The sequence below is a fragment of the Triturus cristatus genome, chromosome 6 (assembly GCF_964204655.1).
Source record: "Triturus cristatus chromosome 6, aTriCri1.1, whole genome shotgun sequence".
Lineage (NCBI taxonomy): Eukaryota > Metazoa > Chordata > Amphibia > Caudata > Salamandridae > Triturus > Triturus cristatus.
This window is the reverse complement of record NC_140589.1, coordinates 562,495,029-562,521,941: the sequence shown is the minus strand read 5'-3', so window position 1 is coordinate 562,521,941 and position 26,913 is coordinate 562,495,029. Positions and strand designations below refer to the sequence as shown.

The following is a 26,913-nucleotide window of genomic DNA, read 5'->3' as shown; positions in this document are numbered from 1 at the left end:
TCATATCGAATGTAAAACATTCAAGCATCATAGAAAAAAGGGTGTAGCACATGTACCATGCTAATTCAGCAGGAGGGGGCTAGGAGTGTGGTATGTAGCTGGTGGTGCATTTTGGAGCACTGGTGAGGTGGCCCCTGACCTTTACAGACAGCACATTTCCCGTTCAATGGCTCTGAATTTGTGTAGGAATGCAGTTATACTGGTAAAACTGCATGCAGCAAAAACAATAATGTGTAGTAGTAATCTGGTTTCAGTGAATATTTATAATTACTGCACCATCAGAATTACAAAAAAATGTCCTTCATTTGTGATTTCCTAATTGCTGGTATTTATTTGAAACGTTTATATCTAATTTACAGGTATTTAAATGCTGTTGTGTAATAGAAACAAGCTGACATACTACAGCTTTTCCTTTCACTCTCTGTACCACAGCAAGATTGTTGCCTAGGTCGCTTTTACAAAATCCTCTCACTTTGTAGTCAGGTAAATAAAAGTAAACACAAGTTTAGAAATAAGTAACAATTTGTCAGAAGACGCAGCCTGACATTTGAGGTTTGTCTTTGAAAACTCATCAAATATGACAAGATAAGCACAAAATGTAAAGGCATCTTTATTGCTTGTTCACCTCCTCAACTCCAGCATGGTTATTTTGGGGGATGATGCAGAACCCACAGCACCCCTACTTCCAGCGCCTATGTCCCTCTGTCCTCTCTGCTTTCGAGTGTATGTAAACAGCACTGTTTTTCCATAGCTGAAAATAAAAAGTAAAAACGTGCAAGATTATTTTGTTGCTGCAATTGCCAATGTATTGCCAAGCAAAAGGGTCCCTAGTACTTCTCACTGTGATGGGGTCTGCCAGACTGAGAGAGAATTCTAACAGAGGTGAGAGTGCTGCAAGCACAGCGGATTAGGGACAAAGAGCCAGGCATTGGCATAACCCAGGCCCCTGCAGTCCATGTGGTGCATAGGGGGCAGTATGCCTCAAGTGGCCCACAAACCTTCAGGGGGCCCCATTCATCCCTAGTCTGCGAGATATGGGCGATTCATTGGCTCCTCGTCACATTCTTTGGGGGTGGGGCATCATTTTGGCTATCTAGGCTATCTTGTGGACATCCCCTGTTCCACGGGACACCTTGGGTCCCCGCTGCTTTGTCCAGCATCGGGTGGGCAGGGCGTGGTTTCGAGTTGTTATATTTTGAAATGAGCAGGTTGAAATGTGTTCATCAATATAAGTCCCAAAAGCACAACCTAGGGACATTCGGGGTCTGTAGGATGTTGACCTCCCAGGACCTACACCTAATCCTCTCTTAAGGTAATTAGTATACACCCGGAGCTTTGTTAGGACCAAAGATGTAGTAACACTTTGTCCGTTTATTGAGGATGAAAGGTGGTAACGTAGAGACACAGTCTAATGTATGAGGGTGTCCAGAAATGAATAATCAACCAAAGTATAACGGGTCCGGTATCAGCTTCCACAGGTATCCCTTTCTTAAACTAGCTTCCCTTCAGCTCTTTGTAAGTTCCCTGATTGGCTTGGCGTCCCCGGAAAAACAAAGAAACACAAAACAACCACCGGTCAGTAATAAGGCTTACGTTTCGGTATCTGTGGTGCTGACCCTCCACCTGAACGGACTATCACCACGGTTTGTGAGGGACTGAGGATGTGGGGGAAAGAGCGGTCCTAACTTGTGCCCGGCTTAGGTCGTCCTCCCTGGTCTCCCCTCCCAGTCAACCTTTTTAAATAATGAAAGAAAGGCACTTGCCTGAAGCTACGGTCCTCCAGGACCGTAGCGTGGGGTGTCTCGGCGTCCTGCTTCTCCTGGGGACGTCTGGACACAGAGGCGGTGCAGGCTGGGGGCCCCTGGCCCTTCGGCTCTTCCTTTCCGCCGCTCCGACGGTTCCTTTCACCACCCGGCTCTCCCGAAGATCCCCGGTCCTGATCTTTCGCCGCTTCGCTTAACTTTTCTCTCTCCGTCCTCCTCTTCCCTCGCCACCTTTTTTCTCTGGTTCCGGCGCGCGACGGCAGTCTCGCGTCGGCTGGCGTGACTAGTCTGCTAACCTCTTCCCCTTCGGATCGGGGTGCCGCCATCTTGAAGGGCACGGAAGTCTCGTCTTCCGAGATGCCCGTATTACACTGCTTTTCTCCTCCAGATGGACGATCGGGCCATTCAGAGGTAGTCCGCGTTAACTTGCAATCGTCCCGGAATGCGCATAGTCTGAAATGAAAAGGGCTGCAATGCTAAGAACCATCTCAGTATTTTGGTGTTGGTATCCTTATTAGTAGCTAACCAAGTCAAGGGAGCATGGTCCGTTAGCAGAAAGAAATGGCGCCCCAACAGGTAATATTGTAATGACTCCATGGCCCACTTAATAGCTAGGCATTCTTTCTCCATGGTGGCATACCGGGTTTCCCTTGGGAACAATTTCCGACTCAAGAACAACACGGGTCGTAGAAGACCCTGTGCATCTGGTTGGGATAGTACAGCTCCTAAGCCTCTATCAGAAGCATCTGTTTGCAACGCAAATGATGACTTTTTGAAGTCAGGACAGGTTAGGACAGGGGCATTACATAGTTTGGTCTTTAGGGAACTGAAACTGTCTTCTTGTCTCTTCCCCCACTCTATCTTGGCATTTGTAGTCTTGTGTCTAAGCAGGTCTGTGAGAGGACTAGCAAGCTCGGAAAACTGTGGAATAAACCTGCGATAGTACCCTACTAGTCCCAGAAAGGCTTGTACCTCTTTCCTGGTAGTGGGTCTGGGAATCTTCTGTATAGCCTCTAGTTTGTCATGTTGTGGTAAAATCGTACCTTCCCTGATGGTGTACCCCAGGTACTCTATCTGGTGTGTTCCAAGGGTGGTCTTCTTTGGGTTTAGAGTGAGACCAGCTTGTCTCAAGGTATCAAAAATGTTATTGAGATGAGCTAAGTGTGTTTCCCAATCCGGGCTATATACCACTATGTTGTCCAAGTAGGCGACAGCATATCCCTGGTGTGCACGTAGCAGGACATCCATAAGTCTTTGAAAGGTTGTCGGTGCTCCGTGGAGACCAAACGGCATCACCTTGAATTGGTATAGTCCTGACGGGGTTGAAAACGCTGTCTTCTCTTTGGCTGGATTTGTTAAAGGAATTTGCCAATATCCTTATGTTAAATCAATGGTGGATATGACTCTAGCTTCGCCTAACCTCTCTATTAATTCGTCCACACGGGGCATTGGGCAGTTGTCAAATTTGGAATGAGCGTTCACCTGGCGAAAATCTATGCAAAATCGAAGGCTTCCATCCGGTTTGAGCACTAACACGATGGGCGAACGCCACTGACTGTGAGACGGTTCAATTATGTCAGCTTTGAGCATAGATTCCACCTCTATTTCTATGGCTTTTCTCCTGGCCTCTGGTATCCGATATGGTTTCAGGTTCACCACTTGCCCTTCTTGAGTGATAATGTCATGAGCCACTAAAGAGGTACGTCCTGGATTACCAGAACTCAGCCCTGGGTATCGATCCAATATATTTTCCAATTGTACCTGTTGTTCTGGAGAGAGCTTAGATCCCAGCTGGGGTCTCTCCTCTTTGGACCCTCTTTCGAGTTCCATATGTATGTCCAGTGGTTTATTGATAGTTACTTGACATACGGGCCGTATTCCTTTCCCATCTCCGATAAGGACCTCTGTCTCCTCCCACTTCTTCAAGAGGTTTATATGGTAAGTTTGACCGAGACTATTGGTATGGGGTACCGCAACTCGGTATGAGACTGGAGTGACCCTCCGTGTCACGCTATACGGTCCTTGCCAAGTTGCCAACAGCTTCTTTTCTGAAGAGGGCAAAAGAATCAGTAATTTCTCCCCAACTTTAACTCCCTCATTCGGCTGGTACGGTCATACTGCTCTTTCTGGTTAGCTTGGGCTTTCTCCATATTCTGATGCACCGTGTCCCATAAGGTAGCTAAGGTTTCCTTCAATGTGTGTACATATCCCAAAAGGGGTTTCCCTTCATCCTCCTCTTCAGTCCACTGTTCAGCGGCCATTTCCAGTAAAGTGCGAGGGGTGCGTACAAACAGGAGTTCAAAAGGACTGAATCCTGTGGATTTTTGCTCGTGTGTTCTGATGGCAAAGAGCACCAGAGGCAGTTTTCGGTCCCAGTCTTTCCCTGTGTCCCCTATTAGTTTTTTAAGGATGGTCTTGATTGTTCGGTTGTACCTTTCCACCAGACTGTCTGTCTGGGGATAGTACACCGCTGTTCGAATTTGGTGTACTCCTAGAATTTTACAGATTTTTTTCATTAGTTTGGCCATGAAAGGAGTCCCCTGATCTGTTAAGATTTCTAAAGGAAACCCTACTCGTGCAAAGAAAGAGATCATAGCCTGGGCTACTGCTATCGTGGTCATGCTGGTGAGGGGAATGGCCTTGGGATAGCGGGTGGCGTAATCCACCAAAACCAAAATATACTGGTGTCCCCTTGCGGACTTTACTAGTGGTCCTACTAAATCCATACTCACCCTCTGGAAGGGAATGTCAATGATGGGCAAAGGATGCAGTGGAACCTTTCAGTCCTTGGATGGATTCATCAACTGACATTTGGGACAGGCTGCACAGAATCTGGAAGTCTCCTGATACACTCCTGGCCAATAAAACCGTTCCAACAGGTACTTTAAAGTGTGCTCTTGGCCATAGTGACCCCCCCCCCCGTCTGGCTGTGGGCCAACTGTAACGCCTGTTCTCTAAATGCAATCGGGATAAGCAATTGTTTAGACTTCTGTCCAGGCCCTCCATTAGCTCTATACAGCAGACCTTTTTGTTATGAAAAAATAAGGGCCTACCTTTTCGTAGTCGACTTCCTGTACTTGCTTCCAGGCCTGTAACAAGGTGCTTTCGTCTTTCTGGGCCGCTCGAAAGCTCCAAGCAGGAGTGTTGCCATCGTCTGGGGAAGAAAGCATACATGAGGACACACTAGAGGAGGCATGCGCGTAGCTTTCTCTATCTCTTCTTTTTTCACTACGGGATTTCTTTTCCCTGTCTCTGGGGCTGGCTATGGATTCAGTGCAGAACGGAGCCTCCTGTAGCCATTCTACCTCATCACCTTGCTGCGTGAGCCCAGTTAAATACTCATGAAAGTGGGGAAGGTCGGTGCCTAACAACACGGTTTCGGGTAGTCCGGGAACTATCCCTACCTTTCTAACTTGTGGGTACCCATCTATCTCTATCAAAATCTCTGCTAAAGGATAGGACCTGACCTCACCATGCACACAGGATACGAGTACCGTCTCCCTTCACACTCTTTTGCGACCCGGAAGCAACTCTTTTGCTACGACTGTATGGTGACAACCTGTATCCAGTAAAGCGTCTATCGGTCTCCCGTTTATCCTGACCGCTTTCTTATACCTCTGTCTATTGCCTCCTGTCATTAACACCCTTCCTCGGGACCACTCAACCTCCATAGGTTCTGTGCTATCGGTGTTTAAGGGAAAATTCCTGGCTATGTGCCCCCACTCGTCACAGCGAAAACACTGAGGCCCCATGTGTGCTGGAGACGGTTTTGGTGGTTTAGACACAGGTTTCGTAGTGGATAAGGGTCGTCGGTCTCCTTCACTGGAGAGTTTGGAGAGGGGCTTAAGAGAAGACATCGGAACTCTTGTTGGCTGAGCTTTGAAGTCTGGAGATCTATGATATGAAACAAGCTAGTTCTATAGCCGACTGTTGTGTCAGCCCCGGATGCTGTTTCACCCAAGCTCTAGTGTTACTTGGCAGGGCTTCCAAGTATTGCTCTAGGAATACCTTCTCTGCCATCTCCTCCACTGAGGAGGTACTGGGTTGAAGCCAGCGGGTTCCCAAATCTCTAATCCGGTAAAACAAGGCTCTGGGATTGTCTCCAGACCCCCATTTCTCCTTGTGAAACCTAGCCCTATAGTATTCCTGGTCACACCAGAGTCTTTCTAAAATAGCTTTCTTGATGTCCTGATAGGGCGTGACGCCAGTGGGGTTAGCAGCTTGGTAGGCGGCCTGTAACTCCCCCGACAATAGTGGGGCGATGTACTGACCCCACATCTCAGGGGGCCACGTGGCGGTGGTAGAAACTCTTTCAAAGTTCGTAAAGAAATAATCTGGGTCCTCTCCCTCTTGAAATTTCTGAAGTACGCTCCCTGGGACATTCGAATGTACCCGGGTGTTGGATATAGCATCCGTGAGTCTTAGAATGGCTGTATCTTGCACCTGTTGATTATTCGTTAGCAGCCCCGCCTGTTCTGTCAGAGCCTTATGGAAAGATTCTCTTTCCTTCTGGGCATTTTGATTCTGTTGTTCCATTACTAACTGTAAATGTCGCTGTCCCTCAGCCAACTGGGTGATAATGTCCTGGAGAGTCACGGGTTGTGTCATCTTCAAGCCTCAGACGACAATCCCACTTCTGACACCACTCTAGGATGTTCACCTCCCAGGACCTACACCTAATCCTCTCTTAAGTTAATTAGTACACACCCGGAGCTTTGTTAGGACCAAAGACGTAGTAACACTTTGTTCGTTTATTGAGGATGAAAGGAACAGTGGTAACGCAGAGACACAGTCTAATGTATGAGGGTGTCCAGAAATGAATATTCAACCAAAGTATAACGGGTCCGGTATCCGCTTCCACAGGTCTCCCTTTCTTGAAGTAGCTTCCCTTCAGCTCTTTGTTGGTTCCCTGATTGGCTTGGCGTCCCCGGAAAAACAAAGAAACACAAAACAACCACCGGTCAGTAATAAGGCTTACGTTTCGGTATCTGTGGTGCTGATCCTCCACCTGAACGGACTATCACCACGGTTTGTGAGGGATTGAGGACATGGGGGAAAGAGCGGTCCTAACTAGTGCCCGGCTTAGGTCGTCCTCCCTGGTCTCCCCTCCCAGTCAACCTTTTTAAATAATGAAAGAACGGCACTTGCCTGAAGCTACGGTCCTCCAGGACCGTGGCGTGGGGTGTCTCGGCGTCCTGCTTCTTCTGGGGACGTCTGGACACAGAGGCAGTGCAGGCTGGGGGCCCCTGGCCCTTCGGCTCTTCCTTTCCACCGCTCCGACGGTTCCATTCACCACCCGGCTCTCCCGAAGATCCCCGGTCCTGATCTTTCACCGCTTCGCTTAACTTTTCTCTCTCCGTCTCTCCCTCCTCCTCTTCCCTCGCCACCTTTTTTTCTCTGGTTCCGGCACGCGACGGCAGTCCCGTGTCGGCTGGCGTGACTAGTCCGCTAACCTCTTCCCCTTCGGATCGGGGTGCCGCCATCTTGAAGGGCACGGAAGTCTCGTCTTCCGAGATGCCCGTATTACAGGGTCCATATCGAGAAAATATATTTTGGTTAGCCGAGAGACTGATGAACAACCTGCAGCTCCTGTCCTAGACCCATCTCCTCCACCTGAGTGAAGGCCTGAGCTATGACTTTCTTGGGTGCTGGCGACTGACCTGCAGGAACAGGGTAACACTGGGCTGATTGCTGGCATAATATGTGATGATATAGATACTCTTGACTTAGTCTGGTAATATATTTTTGCTAATAAAACATAATTCTTCTACATTTCTTTCATCATCTATGTCAGGTCAACTTCATATCTATGTATTTCCTTTAGTGCATTTGTTTTTATTTGTATTGGTTTGATAAACTTAACCCCTTCTGTGCCACGCCCTTTACCCCCTCCTGTGCCGGGTGTTTAATTAGTGGGTGGGGTTCATGACGAGATAGTCTCGTCATGGGCACAGCGTGACTGTGCTCCATGATGAGACTATCTCGTCATGGGCACAGAAGAGGTTAATAAAGGGGTTTTTTCAATTGTTGACTTTATAACTTTCTAATAGTTCCTTTGCAAAAATATTTGTTGCAAATCTGGTTTGACCAGTAAATTAGGTTTGCAATAGATATTTCAAAAAGTCCAACAATGAAATGTGTAGCCATTCCCTAGTCGAAGATAACATTATTAAATGAAATATTGTATATTAATGCTTTCTTATGGAGCAGCCAACCCCCCTACTGTGAAAATAACTGTTGGGGCGCTGCCCCAGTAAGGCATGTTTATCATTAAGCTTTTACATGACCTACTTTTAAATGCCATGCAGCCTACCTTATGGGATGTAAGGCCAACATAGGGGTGACGTATTCATATTTAAAAGAAAGGTTTTGGGGTTTTGGCCTGTTAAATGGGGTTATTTTGACAGATCGAATTTGCAGTTTAAAAACTGTACAACCAGGCTACAAATGGTAGGCCTGCAGTCATGTTTACACTGTCACTGTGGTGGATGGCACAATGGGTGCTGCAGTCCACTTTTGATATTTATCTTACAGGTTCTGGGTACACTTTTTTTTACTAGGGACTGATAGGTAAGATAAATATGTCAATTAGGGATGTTTCATATTCATCTTGTTGAAAGGGGGAGCACAGGCATTTTACCTCTGATAGTAGGAATAAAATGCACAGAGTTCTACAGCCAGAAAAACTGTTATGGCAAAAATATCTGACAGTACACCATCCTAAAAAAGTCAATTTCCAACAAAGAGCTGGCCGAATCACCAGATGTGCATCTCTGCTCGCAATCGCTTTCGAGTAAGGCAGTAAGGCGTACTTGAATGTGATGCTATATAAGGAGTATTATCAAAGGCCTTAAAAGTGTGGTTACTCGCGAAACATATGTTGGTTGCACAAATCGAACATCACCTGGGACAACTGGAAACTGGGATACTTATCTGGAAAACTCAATATTATGTTCCTATATGGATTCTTCTGTAACTATGGACTTAAGAATTTGAAAGATTGTACTTTGGCATATGTTTTATAGGATTTGTAAAATAAGAAAATTAATTATGTTTTTTAATATGTAGCTATGTGGCTCTAGAATAATTTGGATTGTTATGTTCCCTGAAAAAAAATGTTTTACACACTTCCACCATAGGGGTTTTTCTATCCACTCGTCCCTTCCCACCATCATTGACCTAGAACAGCCACTGTACAATTTTTTGTAAGTTAGCTATAAGGTGCCTGGTTGCAGTGCTGGCCACATGACCCTGTCCGTGTGAACTGACCCACTTTAGCCAACTCTTGGTAACTTCCCAACACTTTCTATCACCCATGAGCCATAGTTTTCTAAAACCTCCTCCCTTAATAAGTATTGGTCCTTACATTCAATCAACAAACTGGATTTTAGTGAGCCAGATTGTCATATGCCTCACAAGTGGCCCATTCGGCTAATAATCAACAAATAGTGGACGAGACACCCCCCCCCCCCCGGCCACCTCCAATCAGATAGGCTAGTGATCAATAATTAAAATAGCTTTCTTAGCCCACAACCAGTCACTTGATGCCAAAACCTTCTAATAACATAGTGCTCTAGTTGTTATGAAATGAACCCCCAGTCTGCCACTATGGATCATGACTCCTGAACAGTTTGATGGTCTAGCTGAGATCAGTGAATCTCAATTTGTCTGATTGTCATAAGATTTTAAAGGACTAAATATTCCAGGTAACCTGGTGCTCTAATGACCTCTGTACTGTTTGGACCCCATACCACCCACTACACTCGTCTCTAGGTCCCTGTGAGTCAGTATCTGGGGGAACCACACTCTTTAGGTAGCCTGTAGATCTAGAAGTCAACGTTGCCCCATCCATACTTACCATGTCCACTTGGGCTCCTTCCTGCATCCAAACCAGCTTTAACTGTTGTATGGATCTCTTTTGAGGTTTCATAAAACATGCCTCGTGGGTCCTTATTCAGGGCCAGCACAACTTTCCTCACCTTTTGGAAACCTTCACCAATTGCCTTAATCTTCTCCAGACTGAAAAACTAGAATTCACAACATGATGTGAGTAGGACTGGAGAGTATCATATGGTCCCCTGGGGTAATATACCCATTATGATACTTCGCAGAGAAACAAGGCTGTGATTCCCATAAATAATGGAAGCTGGCCCAGATCTTAGCTCTGCAGTCTACCTGAAGCTTATCCCTGTTGGCACTCATGGGTCTTTCAATGCCTGGCTAGTTTGCCTCTTCTGGTCTCATCCTCTGCCTACAATAAATGGTCATCTGCATCTTTCTCAAATGGGAGCCACACCCAAAATAAATAAATATATTAATTAATGAATTAATTAATTGTCATCCACAGTGCTTAATTTGAGAGGGTGGCTGCAGGTGGGTCCCACTAGCACTAATTTTTGGTGACCTACACTTAACTTTCCTCACCAGCCCCCACACGACACATCAGTACAGGCTCCCCCGGCCCAGCAGGCCACTTCTCAAACCACGATCCTACAGGAGATGAAGGCCGGCTTTCACGCAATGGACAGTCGGTTCGACGCTCTGGCGGGCACCCTGGAGGCATAGGGAGTCAAGATTCAAGCGCAGGACCGCAGGCTGGACGCGGCGGAGGCTCGGATATCCGACGCGGAGGACGGGCTGGGGGGCATTCGGACACGCCTGCAAAAGATGGAACATATCCTCAAAACGGTGGCACAGAAGAATGAGGACTTGGAGGCAAGGGGTCGAAGGAACAACATCCGCCTCATTGGCGTCCCAGAATCCACACAAACCGGTAGGATGGAACTCTTTATAGAAAAATTACTCAATGACCTCTTTGACCCTGCCGCCTTCAGCTCCTGTCTGATCGTAGAGCACGCACATAGATCCCTGGGCCCTCGTCCCGTGCCGGCGCCCCGCCTCGCCCCATCCTCATACGCCTCCTTAATTTCCGCGACAGGGACACTGTGCTTCACCTGGCTCGTGAAAAGGGTGATGTACTCTGGCAGGGCTCTAAACTCTCCTTTTATCCTGACTTCACCCCCATGGTACAGGAGGCAAGGCGTAAATTTACTGGAGTGAAGGCCACCCTCCGGAGCCTGGGATTGAAAAATGGTATGCTCTATCCAGCTCGCCTCAAAGTGGATGTTGATGGCCGACCGCATCTCTTTGACACTCCGGCGGCAGCTCAAGATTTCTGCAAGCGCTACAGCAACAGCGGGAAGCCCCCACGACCCATCGTTGCCAGTTCCCCTCCCCCCCTAGACAATGACTCTCAAACCAGCGCCGAACTCTTCTGCAGCATCAGTTGACGAGACTCTGACTCATCCCTAGCTCCGATGCGATCACTCATGTCGATCTGAGTCTTAACAGGATGCTTACCTACTTGTACTTCCTACTCCAGCTGGGCGGGCTCCTGACGGTCTTGGGACGTTGCCACCCCCCGTGGCGTACGCTAAGTGCTATGTTTCTACGTTGTTTCCTCGCAGCCCTTGCGGGCCGCCTGGTTGGCTGACCACTTATTGCGTTGTTCTATTTTGTTGCGGGGTAGTTTTGGGATATGCCTCTTTGTTTAGGGTAAGAGGCTGGGTGGAGGGTGGAGGGGGGGTTATTATGTTTTTGAATTTATCGTTGCTTTGTAAGAATTCTAGACACTGTCTTGTTGTGACGCGATCGATATGGCACCTTTTCTCCCTGCAGCGTCCTCCTCAGCTCCGTCCACACCGATTCTCCCACACACCAGTGCATGGCTCCTAACAACCCTCAGCTCGGGAACATCCCTGGCCCTTCCAAATTAGTTTTCATCTCCTGGAATGTTAGAGGGCTCAACAATCGACAGAAATGTAAGCGCACCCTTCAATACCTGCACCGTCACTCCGCAGACATAGTTTTTCTTCAAGAGACCCACCTTGCCGCATCGTCTCCAGCCACGTTCGGATCGGGGCCCTAACAGATTCTTTGCCAATTATAGTAATTATGCCAGAGGCACAGCCATATTGATTCACAGACGTATCCCCTTCCGGCTGCATCACTCTCAAGCCGACCCAGAGGGTAGGTACATACTCATCACGGGAACACTCCTCGACAGACCGGTCACTCTGGCCAGCATATACACCCCTAACACCGACACCCCGGCGTTCTTTCACAAGCTGGACGAGCTCCTTCTACGCCATGGCTCTCACTCCATCCTCCTAGGCGGAGACTTCAACATCCTGCTGGACCCCAATCTCGACAGCTCCAAACCACATCCGCAATCCAAACCCCACACACTGCGGTCCCTTCAGGAGTTATGCACGCACCACAGCTTGATTGACATGGCGCGGCGCTCCCCTACCGATCTTCCCTCATTCACGCACTATTCTGGCCAACACAACACCTGGACGCGTCTCGACTATTGGTTCTCCACCCCTGATGTACTAACCTGGCGCCCCTCTGTGACTACTCTGCCCCGCACCTACTCAGACCACTCCCCCGTCACCTTCGCCTTTTGGCTTCCCAGACCCTCGGGCTTTGAGCGCCAATGGCGTTTTCCCGACACGGCTCTCCGCGACGAACTCTTCCTCAGTGAGGTTCAGGCCGCGATTGACGACTATTTCGCCCTGAACACGGGCTCGGTGTCCACTTATGCCACGCTGTGGGAGGGCTTTAAAGCCTTTCTGCGCGGAATCTGTCTCTCAAAATGCGCTGGAGTGCTGAAGGTCCCTGCGTGCTACGCTTTCACAGTTAGGAGACCAACTAGCTGCACTCGACGCTTCGACAAGCGCCGACATGACAACCGATACCTCCGCAAAACGCCAGGCTCTCCTGCTTGAATTTCGAGATGCTGCTGACCGCGAGGTTCTGTACCTCGGTAAGTACCAGATTGCACGACGCTAGGGCGAGCGCCCCGGGCGTACGCTAGCCCACATGCTTCGACCGCACCACTCACGTGCTTACATTGCGGAGCTCCATTCAGACGCCAATGTACCACTTCGCACCACTGAAGAGATACGGGGCGAATTTGTGAGCTTCTACACCGAATTGTACACGTCCAGGGAAGGCTCTGATCACACGGATACAGAGCGATACTTAGACGACATCGCCCTGGTCCTGCTCGATCGGGGCATGCAGGAATTCATGGCTGAGCAGATCACGGAGGAGGAGGTTCGGGGCTCTGTGGAAATGTGGATTTTCCTGATCAGTTATGTCCCCTATCTTGAACCCCAACGGTTCTATGTGCATGTCACAAGTACATGTATGTTCCCTCCAGTTCCAGTTTCCAAGACGCAAACATATGTGCGTCCACCGTCAACATGTTCTCTGTCAGATCCGCCATCAATGGGCTGGATATTCGATTCCTAAGTATGAAAGGACACCGACTTTATATGGCTAAGTTACTCCATTTTTAATGTTCAGGCAGAATAGGCCCGATTCTGTCTTCAAAGCCTTTCCCTGCTCTCTGTCTCTGACAGCTTCAGCTTGAGCTCGCATCTGTATCCATGAACTTTGTCCTACTCCCTGTGCAGCTAACGGTGCCTGCCTCGGCCAGTTTCGCCTGCCTGCCAAGAAGCTGTATTTCACCTTCGAATTATCTACTTTGCTTTTCAGCCGATGCATTCCTGTCTAGTGATTTAGGTAAACATTTCCTTTAGCTCCCAAGCAAAGGACTCGGCCCTTCCGTCCTCATGCAAGTAATTCATAGCCCTGTTGCCATGGAAAGTTTTCTGCCCCTCGCATCTCATATAGGCACTTAGACGCTTGTACACGCACACACAGTCAGTATAGAATAGATTCTGCTCGAGAGTCCTTCCTTGTGGATAACATAGTTCTCTAAACATAGGATGTTAGATATGATTTGGGATTAGGTTGACTTGACCCCCCAGACTTCTCGTCTCCACATGTAGAGCTAAATGTCAAGTCCCCTTCACCCCCTAGTTGCACGTCAATTACACGTCATGCTGCTGCGCGCGCATCTATGTTAAGTATTATCTTATAGATCCACCTATGTATGATAAGCAGAGCCAATCATGTTTCTTTTTGCTCCTTATTACGCCTAGTTTCGATTACATATTTACTATGTCATTTCTCTTATCAATTGTTACGCCTTCTACATTCGTTTCATTGTAATGTATGACCTATAAAAGTTACTTCTTGTCAATAAAGTATTGTACTTCACTTCCTGAACCCTCGTGGTGACGGAACCTGAAGGCCGCCACTCGAGTCGGCCATTTTGGAATAAAGCCCATTCAGAAAACCTCTTATACCACGGATTCTGCCTCTTATTATTCTGAGCTATTTTACTTTATTTTAGATTCCGTATGAAATTCAGTCTAGGTAAAAGAATATTTACCACATAATGGCGCCCGAATAGGGACACTTTCTCATCTCACGCGCCGGCGGTGCGTTGCAGGCCCGGTCTCCTGCCACAGCTGGACGGACCATAACGCGTACCAGCAGGATTTTCCTGTAGCTCCCTCCGGTCAAGCGGGGGCGACTGAGGCTGCGATCAACCCAGACGAGGCGGTGAGAAGTGCGAAGTATCCCGACCAGAGCCTAGCTGAGAGAGCAAGATCCGAGGTATACAGAGGCCCACCAGGTTTTCGAAGTCCCGATGTCCAGAGGGTCCGCTGTCCGCAGTCATCGAGTCCCGTCCATTCTCTGAGGCCTTCCGTTTCAAGGAGCTACTCGGTGAGTACCATCGCCGGGGAGGCGTGTTGACGCGCACATAGGTTGTGCCGGTCAAGACGGATTTGGGTACACAAATCCGGTCTGCACTGTTTAGCAGTGTATATGTACTGTTTAGCAGTATATCAAGTATTCCGAAGTATTCAGTTATTGTCAAGAATTCAGCTTGGTGATTAGTTATGCAGACTGTCATCATTGTCGGTCATTTTTTAAAATGTTTAATGTTTAAATGTTTAAATGTTTAAAGTGTTCAAATGTCTTGCATATTGTGGTATGAATGATTGTTCATTGTTCACTGTTCATTATTGTGGTTTTTCGTATTAAGTGAGTTCAAGAGTAAGTATCAGATCAGTTGTCAATATGCCGCTCTTCTCGAAGTTAAGACAGATTACTACCAGAAAAGGGGTGCTTGAAGAAGCAGTTCCTATTCCTCCTAGGGACACTCCAGGGCATTTTATGTATCACAAGCATGGCTTAGATGCCATATTATTTCTTGATTTATGGGTAGATTATACCAAGGGATTGCCAGAAAGTCAAAGGTGGCCCGCAGCGGGAACCTGGGATGCAGAGTGCATCATGAAAGTGGAGGAAGAGTTATGGAAGAGAAAAGTCAGACAGTCACAGAAAGACGCTGTTGAGTTATGGCGTAAAGAATCTCATAGACGTACAGAAAAAGCACGTAGACAAGAAGAGAGGAGTAAAGAAAGTTCAAAGGAAGTTCAAGAAAATCTATTAATTGAGGAAGGTATCCGAGTGAAATCAGAACAAGTACATAGACAAAGAAATGCTCTTATGAATGGTATGTATCCCCTTCTAGCCGAAGGACTACCTAAGGCTGTTCCAGAGATGCCAAAAGACTTGCCACCCCCATTATTTCCAATTAAGGTACATCCTAAAGGGCATCCCAGAACCGCGGAAGATGTTTTTCTTTCCTCATATCTAGATGACGCAGCTCCCGAGTATGCTAACCCCGCACCACATAGACCGTCTGGCGGAGGGGTTCAACGTCAGGATCAGGTATCTGTCCCCGTGCAACAGCAAGTCCCGACACAAGCTCCGGCAAGCACATCTGTTTCCGCATCTGTCTCCGCAATCGATTCTACAGTGGTATCGACACCTATAGTTGCTGTGTCACGTTCGACGAATCCATTCACACCCGACGCCCCAGATGGGGCCACAGGAGGTGCTAGCAATACTTTTACGCCACCTAGAATAAATAAACTTGTTTTTCAAGAGTCAGCGCATTCACGTACACCCAAATTCGTAAGTGAACGTGCGCTTAAGGAACTCCTTATAGATTGTAGATATGACCCGGTGGTCGGCAAAGAGGACGAAATGGTCCTGGCATCATTACGTATCAGACGAGCCGCAGAGTATTTAGCGAGGTTACCAGGAATGACTACGCATCTAGATAAAATATATCATTTTGTTCAAACAGGGCGAGATCCAGAATGTATTAACAGAGCTATGGAATTCCAGAAAGTAGAGATACAGGGGGAACTGTTACGTTTCCTCATAAACTGTATGATCAGAAATCAAGACCGACCGGGGGTAGACCCGAATGCAATGCTTACTCTTACAAGATGGAGCCAGAATATATCAGAAGGGAGACACGATAAGCAAAACTGTATAATAGCCATGTGCCGAAAAATCCGTAAAGAAATAGAACGTATTCATGAAGAAAGATTGGAAACAGACGAGTTCGAGCAAGATGAAGTGTCCGAATCAGGGAACTCCGCAAGACAGTCAGAGACCATAGCCTACGTAGGCAGAGGAAGATCCTGTAATAATACTAGATGCTTTTCTGATCCCATACACTCTGTATGTCCAAATAATAGCAGAACGTATCCGACGCCTGTAATAAATCTGAAGTCTCCTGAACATTTGTTTCAAGCCGCAGATAAAATACTACGAGAACGAAGGGGTTACCACCTCCTCGATTCCATGGATGAGCAAGAATTAGCCAGATCAGCCGTTCACTGGATTGGCAGTCCTGAAAAATACGGTGATGAGACCGTAGCACACACGTTTTTTAACCTCAGTGCAGATGAACAACGTTTAGCTGGAATCTATATGATTCAGCAACTCCTTATATTATATAAGAGCCAACATGCTGACCCTGGTCCTTTACCTGATATATTAACGGAACTACTCGCGAACAAATGGAGAGGTTCTAGTAACAAGTTAATTAAAGAAATATTAGTGTCACGTAAACAGTATGTCCTTTTTGTAAGTCCGGATTCTTTCTCGCTGCCCCGCAAAGAAAGAACGCCGTATCATATGGATAGACAAAATCCCTTACGAGAAGTGCACCCAATAAAAGGCGAAGACAATCAGTTTCACCGTGTATTTGTATACACACCCATAACAAAAATTGAATTGTTAGAAATGAAGAAAGTAGTACCCAGTCATGACAAAGACCCAGCGGGTTTCCACCGAGAAATTAAGGACATGTTACTGATGGGAGAGTATACCTATCCTGATATTATGACGATATTAAAGGTGCTCTTACCTGCTGGCATTTATGAAAAACTGAAAGAAAAAGAGTGGGAAGTGGGAGACCAAAAGATAGATTGGACAGCATTAGAAATGGAAGAAAAGGCCCGAACTGCAGGTTCAGGGCTCGGGGATAAGGTTAAAGCATTACCAGGTTTACTAGTACAAGTACTGCCACGTTTATTAACTACGAAAAAGGAAGATTGGGGTGCAATCTCAGCCTGTAAACAAAAGCATGATGAAGACACAAGTGATTATTATGCCCGATTTGAAAAATGTTTTGGAATAAATAGTGGTATAAAAACAAGTAGTGAGTCGTATCCACATTTATTTGTGACAAAATTAGTAGAAAATGCATTACCTCCAGTAAAGAATAGAATATTGAAATTCGAGAGTACCTGGCAAAGTAACACTCCGTCACAAATGCTACAAATGTTACAGTATCATCACAATAGAATTAGAGATGAACAAGAGCACGAACAAAGACGTATGAAAGATACAAAAATGAAAATGCTAGTGTCTCAGACAGTACCAGCTGAAGGACATAAAAAGGGTATGACACATTCCGATTCAGCAGGACCGGTAAAAGGGACATGCAATTATTGCAAAAAGCCAGGTCATTACGTACACGATTGTCCAGTTTTAAAACATAATATCGCCATAGGTAAAACACAAGAAAGACCACGGCCACTCAGACAGGATCAGAATGAACAAGGAGCTATGCAGCATGCCCAGGCCATGCCAGCCGCACAACAGCCAATACAGTTTGTGCCAGCTGCACCACCGTTACCTGCTACTGCCACACAAACCACAACACGACAAATGTATCAGACCGCACAGTATGAATACCCTGAGTATCAGCGTTACGCATGAACTAGCCTAGAGAGGGAAGTTGACTTACCCCTTATCGAGATTCCTGTAGATCAAGAAGGACCTTATGTACATAGTGAATTATTAGGTCAAGATAGAAAATTCTTACTCGATACAGGGGCAAGTCGAACAACTATAAAACGTAGTGAAGTTCCAGGGGCACCCCTCTCAGGCTCTCAGAATATCTCCCTTGGTTTTTCAGGAAAACCTATTGTTAATGAAGTATCACAGCCTCTTCCACTTACGATAGGACCTTTGACACGAACTACAGATTTATTGCTTACTAAATCATGCCCAGAAAATCTGTTAGGAATTAAAACTCTGAAAGCCCTAGGAGCCATAATATGTTGTTCTCCGGAAGGAGTAAGGTTGTTTTTACGTGATTTTAAAGGTCACTATGTGTCTAGAGACATGGATCCCCGACTACAGACTTTACCTACACATCTATGGGCACAAGGCCCTACTGATGTTGGTTGCATGAACATTACACCATACCGAGTCACATTGAAAGCAGGAGTGGTGCTACCACGAATGCGACAATACAAGTTACCACCAGATGCTGTAGTGGCTTTGCTGAAAATAATTGATGAGCTAATTGTCCAAGGAGTAGTTGTAGAAACAGACTCCAATGTATGTAATTCACCGATAATTCCGATTCTTAAACGAACTGATCCTACTGCTCCGCCAGTATACAGATTGGTTATTGATTTGCGTGAACTAAACAAGTGCATTGTGCCACAATTTCCTGTGGTCCCCGATATATCATCATTATTGACAGCAATTGATTCCGAAGCAACATTCTTTACTGTAATTGATCTCAAGAATGCCTTTTTCAGCGTCCCCATAGATCCGGAAAGCCAATATTTGTTCGGATTCAGTTTAAATGGGCGCAGTTTTAAATTCTCACGCGCTCCCCAAGGATTCACAGAAAGCCCCAGCATCTACAGCCAAGCACTGAAACGAGAACTTGACAGTATCCACATGCCAGTCAATACTGCACTGCTTCAATATGTCGATGATCTGCTGATCACCGCGAGAAGCGAACCCGAATGTGAAAAGGCTTCTCTGACAGTTTTACATTTTCTAGCCGACAAGGGGCACAAGGTGTCTCCTTCTAAGCTGCAATTCTGTGTCCAGCGAGTTGTTTATCTTGGTCACTCGTTGTCCAAGGAGGGAAGGCAGCTTACACCAGATCGCATCCAGTTAATTGCTAACATGTCAATACCCCAGACACAAAAGGAGGTGCGGGCTTTCATAGGCCTTACTTCATATTGTAGGCAGTGGATCCCTCAATATGCATTCCTAGCAAAACCACTCATTCAGTTAACCACACAGGAGGCAGCCACATCGACTGTTCTCCCTTGGACTCAGGAACATACACAAGCTTTTGAAAGCTTAAAGAAAGCTTTATGTCAAGCACCTGTTTTAGCAACACCATGTTATAGCAAACATTTTACACTCTTTGTTACAGAACGCGAAGGTACTGCCTTGTCAGTACTCACTCAGGAACAAGCAGGATCACGCAAGCCATGTGCTTATTTTTCCAGTACATTAGATCCCGTAGCTCAGGCTTTGCCTGCGTGCCTGAAATCAGTGGCAGCAACAGCTTTAGCAATCAGACAAAGCGATGCCATAGTGTTAGGACATCCATTGACAGTACAAGTACCACATGCAGTAGAAGTTCTTGTGAACCGAACGCAAACACAACACTTGACCATAGCAAGACTTACCGGTTATGAACTGACATTGTTTCAGCCACACATAGAGATCCGACGTTGTAATACATTGAATCCTGCTACACTGTTACCTGTAATTGGAACAGACCCACTGGCTCATGATTGTGTTGAAATTATTGAAATAAAGACGAAACCTAGACAAGACTTGACAGACGTTCCATTGTTAGATCCAGACCTGACGTTGTATGTAGACGGATCATGCATGAGAACAAGTACAGGAGATTTAGTGGCCGCGTATGCAGTCACAACAGACACTGAAGTTATTGAGACAAACTGTATAGATACTTTGTCAGCCCAAGCAGCAGAACTTATTGCTCTAACACAAGCCTGTATTCAAGCCACAAATAAGAAAGTTAATGTATACACTGACTCACGTTATGCATTCGGAGTTGTACACGACTTCGGTGTGCTGTGGCGAGAGAGAGGTTATTTAACTTCCCATGGTGCCCACATTCAGCACGGAACCCTCATTCATGCCTTACTAGATGCAATACATCTACCCACTGCTATATCGATTATGAAATGTAAAGCACACACGAAGGTTACTGATATCATTTCTCAAGGCAATGATTTAGCTGACAGAACAGCTAAACAGACTGCTCAGACTCGCACATTCGACATGACAAAGCCAATAGTTCAGACACCAACACAGTGTATGACAATTAAGGATCCCGCACTTGACGTAATTGACATACAGACACATGCTACTGCAGAAGAATTAAAGAAATGGACTGAACTAGGAGGGATCCATACAGATCAGGGATGGATGACGAAGGAGAAATCTGTATGGTTTCTTCCTGACTCTATGGTCCAAGCCATTATAGCTACAATTCACAGTCCGGCGCATTTAGGGGAGAAAGCTATGCTAGATAGCATTCAACACATTTGGTTCAATAAACATTTACGAGCAGCAGCTAAACAAAAAGTCCGTACCTGTATGATATGTTGTCAGTTCAACCCAGGAAAAAGTGTTCCCGTAGAACAGGGTGGATTTCAGACTCCTGATCATCCTTTTGAAGTGCTCCAAATGGATTATATCCAGATGGAACGATGTCGAGGATTCAAATATGTTCTTGTAGTTGTCTGCGCTCTCTCCCGATGGACTGAGGCGTACCCAGTATCAGATTACACGGCCCCGACTACTGCCAAACAGTTAGTTCGAGAATTTTTCCCACGGTACGGTTTACCACGTGTTGTATATTCAGATAACGGCCAGCCTTTCTCATCCGAATTAATGAAACATGTCTCACTTTTGTTGGGATATCAGTGGAAATTCCACTGTGTCCGACACCCCGAGGCAGCAGGTCTCGTGGAACGACATAATCAAATTTTGAAAATCAGATTGTCTAAAATATGTAAGGAGAAAGGTGTTGACTGGATAGTAGCCTTACCAGTTGCACTATTTTACATAAGAATGGTAGCACATCCTCGAACAGGGCTATCCCCGTATGAGGTGATCTTCGGAAGACCACCAAATATGTGGGGGACGCCTATACCACGTAAAATAACTGATGTTAATTGTAATATGCTGACAGATTACTTGGCTTCCTTGATGTCTGCACTACAATCTTGTCGTTCACAGGTAGCTGCAGCCTTTCCTGACAACACTGAGGTGAAACCCCATGACGTTGCTCCGGGTGATCTGGTGTTTGTGAGGAATTTCGACCGCAAGACCCAGTTGGAGCCCAGGTGGAAAGCACCCAAGCTAGTCCTGTTGACCACAAGAACAGCCGTGAAAGTTGAGGGCCGCAAGGGCTGGATACATTCCAGCCACATCAAGAAATTTCATGGACTATCCTCGGATATAGACACTGTGCCCTGCACTCCCTCACAGACTGATTCAAAACTTCCCTTTGTTGAACAGAATGACTCTCAGAACTATAAATTAAAGCTTAGGCCCAAACAGTCGAGCAATTTGATTGTTTAAGTCCTCTCCAAGGTGAAGCGGTTGAATTGTCTCTGACATGTATCCCTTGGACCTGAGTAGAGAAAATACCCGAGAAATGTTGAAACGACAGGCGTATTGTAAATCACTGCGTAGCTACTGTATGAGGACATTATTAATTCTGTTTTTATTGAGTCTTTTAATAATTATTACGAGTGTGATTTTGCACATATATCATCCTATTTCTAGACATGTTTATAATGTTGCTGCTGAACATTCTTTTAGTGACCTACCGCCACATGAATTATCTTATAGACTTGCGCTGCGCAATAACACTTTCATTAGTATGTTACATCATTCCCATCAGACTAGTAATGCCACCAATTGTTGGGTGTGTGGCCGACTCCCTCCCTATCAGAATAACAAAGGAGTTCTGCCTTTCTTTCCACATCCGTTCACACATAATGGCTCCTGTGGAGCATGGTTTAGTTTACTAAATTCCATAGACCCAGACACAGCAGTTTATCAACAACATTGGATATGGGGAAATCTGAATCTAGTTTTATTCAAAGTCTGTCACCCTAATAAGGAGGGACACCCCAGTAGAACAGGAACTGATCTAGAAAATGAAGTGTATAAATTAGGTAATTTTACACCCAATCTTATGATTCTGAATGTCAAATCCGAAGTTGAACTAATTCTGCCCACTATGTCAGTATTTCCAGTTAAAGGTGAATTGTGTGTAAGAAAAGTTGGTTCCATACATATGGGCCATAGCAAATGCGTTACTACAGTAGAATATAGTGATCAAGGTAAATCTTCATTTAGAGCTTCTCGCCATTCTTACTTTATATGTGGTCAGACGGCATATATGCGTCTGCCTCTAGATTGGGATGGTACCTGTTACATAGCATTCCTTTTGCCACCTGTTTTCCTAGCTCCTCCTGATTATTATCGAAATGTTCATTTAGTACACAATAGAGAGCGAAGAGATCTCCCAGTTGTCGATTATACTGAGACGGCATGGGACAAGTATGTAGATTTCAATAAAGGTATCTTTCCCTATATAGGTACAATATCAAATAGTAAGCTGATACGTAGACTAACCAAGACTCTTGAAGCTGTAGTAAACGAGACTATAGCCGCCCTAGGCAATCTGACAGAGGAACAATCAGTGATGAGAATTGTTGTTCTTCAGAATCGTCTTGTCCTTGACGTCATCCTGGCCGATAGGGGCGGAGCTTGCAGGGTCATCGGATCCAGCTGCTGCATATTCATACCAGAAAATTCGCCATCTGTATATAAAGCTATAACACGCCTTCATAAGATTGTGAGCCAGATACACGAGAATCCAGGCACTTGGACGTGGTCCGGGTGGTTTTGGAGTGTGATATCAGCCTGGGGATGGAGAGTTCTATCCTTCCTAGGTATTGGCCTTCTTATGCTCTTCAGTTGCTGTTTATGCCTGCAATGTGGACCAGCGATTTGTGGTCTGTGTGCCACATCGTGCATTCCATATCAAGGTTCTCGTTCAAAATGCCGGAAGAAGAAGGAAGAAGAAATGATGCTCCATGAGCAAATCGATGGAATAATGAAGATTGATATCTCTTGAAGGGCAAGTAGGGGACAAGGAGGGAATGTGGAAATGTGGATTTTCCTGATCAGTTATGTCCCCTATCTTGAACCCCAACGGTTCTATGTGCATGTCACAAGTACATGTATGTTCCCTCCAGTTCCAGTTTCCAAGATGCAAACATATGTGCGTCCACCGTCAACATGTTCTCGGTCAGATCCGCCATCAATGGGCTGGATATTCGATTCCTAAGTATGAAAGGACACCGACTTTATATGGCTAAGTTACTCCATTTTTAATGTTCAGGCAGAATAGGCCCGATTCTGTCTTCAAAGCCTTTCCCTGCTCTCTGTCTCTGACAGCTTCAGCTTGAGCTCGCATCTGTATCCATGAACTTTGTCCTACTCCCTGTGCAGCTAACGGTGCCTGCCTCGGCCAGTTTCGCCTGCCTGCCAAGAAGCTGTATTTCACCTTCGAATTATCTACTTTGCTTTTCAGCCGATGCATTCCTGTCTAGTGATTTAGGTAAACATTTCCTTTAGCTCCCAAGCAAAGGACTCGGCCCTTCCGTCCTCATGCAAGTAATTCATAGCCCTGTTGCCATGGAAAGTTTTCTGCCCCTCGCATCTCATATAGGCACTTAGACGCTTGTACACGCACACACAGTCAGTATAGAATAGATTCTGCTCGAGAGTCCTTCCTTGTGGATAACATAGTTCTCTAAACATAGGATGTTAGATATGATTTGGGATTAGGTTGACTTGACCCCCCAGACTTCTCGTCTCCACATGTAGAGCTAAATGTCAAGTCCCCTTCACCCCCTAGTTGCACGTCAATTACACGTCATGCTGCTGCGCGCGCATCTATGTTAAGTATTATCTTATAGATCCACCTATGTATGATAAGCAGAGCCAATCATGTTTCTTTTTGCTCCTTATTACGCCTAGTTTCGATTACATATTTACTATGTCATTTCTCTTATCAATTGTTACGCCTTCTACATTCGTTTCATTGTAATGTATGACCTATAAAAGTTACTTCTTGTCAATAAAGTATTGTACTTCACTTCCTGAACCCTCGTGGTGACGGAACCTGAAGGCCGCCACTCGAGTCGGCCATTTTGGAATAAAGCCCATTCAGAAAACCTCTTATACCACGGATTCTGCCTCTTATTATTCTGAGCTATTTTACTTTATTTTAGATTCCGTATGAAATTCAGTCTAGGTAAAAGAATATTTACCACAGCTCCATAGCTGCCCTCAAAAACACTTCCACCCCCGGCCTGGACGGCTATACCGGCCCGTTCTACAAAGCATTCCAAGAATCCCTGGCACCCCAATTAGTAGAGATGTACGCAGAGGCCCTGGAGGCACAAACGCTGCCTCCCACGCTTAGCTGGTATCGGCTAATCATCTACCCTGCCTCCTCCCACCCACGACACCTGCCTGTGTTACCACGCTAACTCTCCCTCCCTCCGGAACGGCATTTTGTCTCCCCCACTGGCAAAGTAATGGCGCTCTTTCATCGACCCGCGCCTGGGCCTCACCCCCTCCTCTCCTTGCAGACGCCTCATGATACATTGGGTTCTGCTCGACGCTACACATGGCACTGATCCGGACTGTGTTCGCTGTACTTACAATTCACTAGTATGTTCTTTATTGCTGCGCTACTGCCGCACTGTGTACATGTATGGAGTTAATTCATGCCCGGCCACTGCTCTGTCAAAACTTGTTTCATGTGTGACGAGAAGCGCTACACTAAGTAGTTTCGAGATGGTGTCATATATGACTGTGTTGTGTTATGATGTGTATTGTTGGAAATTCCAAAAAATAAAGTTAAAAAAAAAAAAAACTTTCCTCACCAGACTTTGACCCAGAGTAAGCGAGAGCAAGGCAGAAAAGGCAGAAAGGGGGAGAAATGGAAAGACTGAAAAACAGTGACAAAGAGAGAAAGCAGGGATGAAAAGAAAACCTGCATGAGTGAGATAATGGGGCAGGCAGTGTTTGGTGGTGGATGAAAGAGGCATATGGTGGAATTAAGCCTTCGGAGGCTTGGTATTAGGCTCCCCCAGCATTCAGTAGCACCGGCTGTGGGGTTTTGAGCAAAACTTTCAGCCCCAGCACTTTTTTTTTCAAATTAAAAATTGGTGTACCCCACACATATGTTTACAAGGACACTGGTATTCATTGCATCACTGTTGGGCATGCCCAATATTATGCAAGCACCTGAATGCAATGCGTAGCATTCCTGTTCGCTGCGGTCTTCCTGCAATGTGCTCCCCACCTCGTACTACCTACACCCCCCACATAAAGCCCACCTGTGAATTAGCCCTCACCAAGGGGGTAAGTAGTAGGAATCACGATTGTCTCCACCTTGACATACAGGGCTGTTATCAAGGCGAAACTAGGAGCCAAAACTAGACGTAGTTAAAACATTAAAGCCAGCAGCAAATGAACTTGTTCCTCTGCAGTGTGTTTGACATGGTGTCTCCTCAATAAAATCTTTTGAAAAATGGATCTGTATGTTTAGTGTTATAGCACAGTTTTTTCAACTATACTGACTAGAATGCTCGAGGATTAACAGGCAGTCCTACAAGGAAACCATGATACAATTCAATAGCTCAAAATCAGGTACAATTCCAATTAACAATAATTTTCCAAACTAGAAATTGTGTATGTGCCTGGAAAGAAATTGTGTGTGAGATGCAAAAATGTGGATTTAAATCAGACAACATTTTGTGCTGTGTAACATGCCCAATATATTTGATATAGTGAGCCTTACCGAGTAAATTCCCATACAAATGCCATGAGGAATTTGGTTGTAAAGTGTGTGTGTTTGCAATGTGAAAGGATGACTGGTGGCAAGCAGGTTGACAGAGACATTAATTAGGCTTTAAGGGACCTAAAACAGGTGACTCACCAGGAGGAGTATATTGAATGCTCCACAAAGCGCAATTCTGAAATACAACTCAGTAGCAGGATTGTTCTTTGAGAGCAAAAGTTTATTCTTCTGAATGACATCTCAAGCCAGGTGGCTGCAGCATGTCTACACATTATCTGTTAGGCTTCCACGCATAACGCGGAAGAATTCCTCACGATCAGAGTGATGAACAAAGTGGTCCTCCTCTTGATATCCCCAGTTCCACTTACCGTAATGGCACGGAGTTTTAGGGTGATCAAGCGAGGGAAAGGGATTAGGTAGGGAACAGCAGGGAAGAGGCTTAAGACCTGAAAAGAAGAATAAATAAAGGTTATCAAGGGAAATACAGACTACACTCATAAATGTCTCGCTAGGTATGTATTCCAACTACTTCAGACTCTTGCAGGTCTTTTTCATATCAACAACATCCAATATCTGACTACTGGAGCTACAAGGTCTTAAGCCTTCATAAACATATAGTTATAGAGACAAATATTAAACATGCATACACGACAAAAACAATACTAATAAATCATCCACACACAGGTCCTTTGTACACACCCATAGAGAATATAAATGTGAAAAATATATGTATATATGTCATAGGATACTCTTCTCTGTTTTAATCAAGTAAGTGTTCTTGGCTCCAGAGGAAATTGTCACTTTTATTATTTGTATCCATTTCCTTGAAATAACCATTCCATGGAAAAACTTGTTAATTTTCAAACAATATTTCTCAATGTTGGAAGGAAAAAATGAATATAACTCCATAAAGTAGAAGGGTTAACACTCCTTCAAGCACATATGATAGATGTTCAAAAATGAAGATTCTTTAAATGCTGTTCAAAGGGCACCACAGCATAAGGAATCAATGCTTCAATAAATGACCACAGCTTTATTTCGTCATAAAAATTGTCATTGAAAACAAAGCGAAGACAGCCATTGAATCGCTAACGGGAATCAGGAGAAATAATAAACAAAACTGTGAAGAAGACGAGAGACTGTGTGTCTCACCCCTGGCATACTTTC

At 45.6% G+C, this 26,913-nt stretch overlaps 1 long non-coding RNA gene across 1 annotated transcript; it reads right to left on the bottom strand.

Moving 5' to 3' along the window:
- Positions 1 to 626: 626 nt before the first annotated feature.
- LOC146817401 (uncharacterized) lies at positions 627 to 7,126 on the bottom strand. The gene is made up of 3 exons (XR_014963002.1): positions 6,912 to 7,126; positions 4,817 to 4,917; positions 627 to 751 (listed from the first exon to the last, which is right to left on the bottom strand). It is a non-coding gene; the product is annotated as an uncharacterized LOC146817401 (long non-coding RNA).
- Between the last annotated feature and the right edge of the window lie 19,787 nt (positions 7,127 to 26,913).